The sequence below is a fragment of the Chenopodium album genome, chromosome 25 (assembly GCF_948465745.1).
Source record: "Chenopodium album chromosome 25, dcCheAlbu1.1, whole genome shotgun sequence".
In the NCBI taxonomy this organism is placed as follows: domain Eukaryota; kingdom Viridiplantae; phylum Streptophyta; class Magnoliopsida; order Caryophyllales; family Amaranthaceae; genus Chenopodium; species Chenopodium album.
In genome coordinates this window covers 20,937,516-20,940,224 of record NC_137858.1, presented here as the reverse complement: position 1 = coordinate 20,940,224, position 2,709 = coordinate 20,937,516, and the positions used below count along the sequence as shown (strand labels likewise).

At 37.4% G+C, this 2,709-nt stretch overlaps 1 pseudogene; it reads left to right on the top strand.

Annotated features, from left to right (window-relative positions):
* Nucleotides 1-228: 228 nt before the first annotated feature.
* LOC145615851 (small nucleolar RNA R71) lies at nt 229-327 on the top strand (annotated as a pseudogene).
* Nucleotides 328-2,709: the final 2,382 nt, after the last annotated feature.

Below are 2,709 nucleotides of genomic sequence, written 5' to 3'. Positions count from 1 at the left end.
TTGATTGCATTGAGGTGATCCACCGAATAGATCGTTGAGCCACTCTTGCTTGTAGACTCTCTCTCTTCTTCTTACCAATCTCTATAATATGTCACCACGTCCTCAATAATGTCCACCACTTCTTCTTCGGTCTTGTTCATGATAGGACCACCGGCCCCTCCATTAAGGCATGACTTGCCTTGGGGACTTAAACCGCCATAGAAGATTTGAATCACTTGATAAGTTGGGATTCCGTGGTGAGGGCACTCCCTTTGATACTCTTTAAATCTCTCCCATGATTCGTAAAGGCTTTCATTTGGCCTTTGCTTGAACCCTTAAATTAAGGCTCTTGCCTCCGCCGTCTTCTTTTGAGGGTAGAAACGGGACAAGAAGGCCTTTGTGACATCATCCCATGTTCTCAAGGAGTTGGTCTTCACTTCTTTATCTAGCCACTCTAAAGATCTTCCTATGAGAGAAAAGGGGATCAACTTGAGGCGGATGAACTCTTGAGAAACTCCGTTGACTTTGATGGTGTTGCAATATTTCTCAAATTCTTTAAGATGGTTCAACGGGCTCTCATTCTTAGCCCCACTATATTGTCTCCTCTCAATTAAGGTGATCATGGCCGACCGAATTTCGAAATCATTTGCCAGTGTTGTAGGTGGAGCTATGCCGCTCTCAAACCTATATGCACCGGGTATTCCTCGCTCCTTCAAGGCCACTCTCGAATTTTCTCCCATGCCTTGCTCTTCTTCAATCCCTTCCTCGCTTGAAGAACTATAACCCAAGGATCGATTAGCTATTCGTCTCCTTAATAGAGTCCTCTCAATTTCCGGATCAAAGGGTACAATGGATCGATCACGGGCTCTATGCATGCAAAACTCAAAGAAAATATTAGTAGCACGACTACAAGTGTAGCCTAAAGAATAAAATCTTTTTGTATTTTCAAATAAAATGGAATAGACTCAACAACAATATACAATCAAGAGACCACTCCCCGGCAACGTCGCCATTTTGATGAGCGTTGAAACGGTAGGTCGTTGGGATACCTTCCCCACTCAATCAAACAATATTTGTAAACTTAACTAACCCCTATATGAGTATAGTAGTAAGTCAAGGTCGAACCCAAGGGAATGGTAATTGAAAGTCTATCGCCTAATGCTAAACTATTCCGAAGACAAAAGCGGGGTTTTAGCTAGAACTAGAGCTAATAATGCAAATGAACTTGTATGAAATCAAAGGTAATAAGCACTAGGGCTAGGATCCACATGTATTTGTAATAGAGAAGGATAATTGGGGAGATCAAACTAACTAAGTCAATCGATGTGAGGGAAGATCAAGCATGCATCCAAAAGAGCATATCAAGCTATTTTCCTAGAGGTCTAACTAGCGTCAACTACGATAAACTCTAACTAGGAAACATCACAAGATACCTCAATCGTAAAAATGCAAGTCACAAATCAATGGTCCGTATCAATGTGAGCTTACAATGCAATCTAGTGCAACAATCAAAGGTGGCCAAACTTCAATCAATCACACACATGCACATGAATCATCAACCAAGTTTAATCACATCATCAACTCTATTAATTATCCCCAATTACACTAATCCATTACTCATACATGCTTCACCATTACCCTAGCAAGTAAACTACTCACTAGCCATAAAAATTAAGATCAAAACTACACTAATCAACAATTTCATCATCAACATATTAGAAATCTAAAGATCAATACAAAAATCAATGAAACTTCAATCAAACTTTAATCAAACATCAAACAATCAACAATCATATGAAAAACAAATGAAATCAACTAAAATCAAACTTATATTGAAATCAAAGATGAGTAATCCTTACAAAACTTGATCAAAGATCAATTGCGATGAAGAAATCTTGAATCATCAACAATACACCATGAATTTCTTTCATTTCATGCATTCCACTAACATAATTTGCCTAATAATTCATTATACGTGGCTTGAAATTAGGACTAGGCTACATATTAGACTAACAACTTGGCATGATAATAGGTGAGGTGAGTCAAGTATATGTAAACCATTGAGTTTACAAATTAATCATATATTCTCACGCAAACCCATCATACAAAACCAACTAAACCATAACATATGTAATTAACATGTACATTAGATACGATAGGTACAGTAAGGTATATGATTATAATTAGCAAAATACAATTTAACCCACTCTAATTCGTAATCTGACATCTATAACTATGAAAATCTAAGTTAAAGAGATTATGTTAGTTACCTTATTGTAGAGTAGAAGTTACACAAGAAGACCAAAGAACGATGCTTCCCCCTTCAATCTCCTGCCCTTGAGTGTTATAGTATAGATTAATTTTGAGTGGAATTTTGTGAGGAAAAATAAGAGAGTTTGGCAGCCAAGACTCACGGCACACATCTCTTAATATAGATGGAGTACTGAGAAGTTGATTGGAGGGGATTTGAATGGATTACAAGAATAGGAAGTGAACGCAAAATTAATGCGGTTATTAGTGACATAAAATGAAGGTTAAGAAATCCAAAGGTTAGCAATTAACTACTAAACTCTTCACCTTAACAAACGTCCACCCATCAAGTTCACGCACCACTTGGGTTTCAAGAAATAGAGTTGGTCCAAATAAAAATGAAAATGGTAAGACAACAATGTATGTCAAGTATCATACCAGTCATGCACTAATTACTCACGTACGTACTATACAAATTAT